The sequence below is a fragment of the Penaeus monodon genome, chromosome 25, assembly GCF_015228065.2.
Source record: "Penaeus monodon isolate SGIC_2016 chromosome 25, NSTDA_Pmon_1, whole genome shotgun sequence".
Classification (NCBI taxonomy): Eukaryota; Metazoa; Arthropoda; class Malacostraca; order Decapoda; family Penaeidae; genus Penaeus; species Penaeus monodon.
The window spans coordinates 4,477,171-4,477,856 of record NC_051410.1 but is presented as its reverse complement, the minus strand read 5'-3'; the positions used below and the strand labels follow the sequence as shown (position 1 = coordinate 4,477,856).

General features: G+C 32.7%; 1 protein-coding gene across 1 annotated transcript in view; it reads left to right on the top strand.

The window, feature by feature from the left end:
- Nucleotides 1-686, top strand: part of LOC119589307 (hemicentin-1-like) — a gene marked incomplete in the record, with an annotated part of 75,735 nt that overhangs the window by 62,162 nt on the left and 12,887 nt on the right.

Sequence of the window (686 nt, the reverse complement as noted above, 5' to 3'; positions counted from 1 at the left end):
TATACAAACCCTCCCATCCTGGCGTAAGGTAACATGGCACAGATCACGAATTAACATGTGCTCGTTCTCATTGCAAAATACAGAACTACCGCATTATGTGTAAAACTACCGTGGTTTCTCCCTTCATGAGATCGTATGGTATGTACCTATGCACCGAATTACCTGTACATTCGCCGTTATATATTATACCCTCTGATATTATTTTTTGTAATGTGTAACCGTATATTTTTTTATCCAAATGCCAAATTGCATGTACCATTTCCTCTTTGACTATTCAAAATGTACTCTGTGTTATTACCATACAATATAGTATCCAATATTTGAACCTATTACCAAATGGAATATGTAATTCCTTTTCCCATATAAAGGTTATCTCTGCAACAACCATGTATATTGAATTCTAGATTTAACATTCTGCCGCATTAACACGCATGTATCCTTTGCTTTTACTCTTAAAGGGTATACCTCTAGCATATAAAACATACTTTACACACCTTTCATAACTTTCCTTATTACATGAGAAAGACATACATATCTTACCGTATTCCATGAAAAAATTACATACCTTATTCTATTATACGAGAAACCCATATGTTTGTTTTTTTTTCATAACATGAAAAAAATCGTATGATTTTCCTTATTATACGAAAGAAAAAACTATATACCTTCCCCTATTACACGAGAAA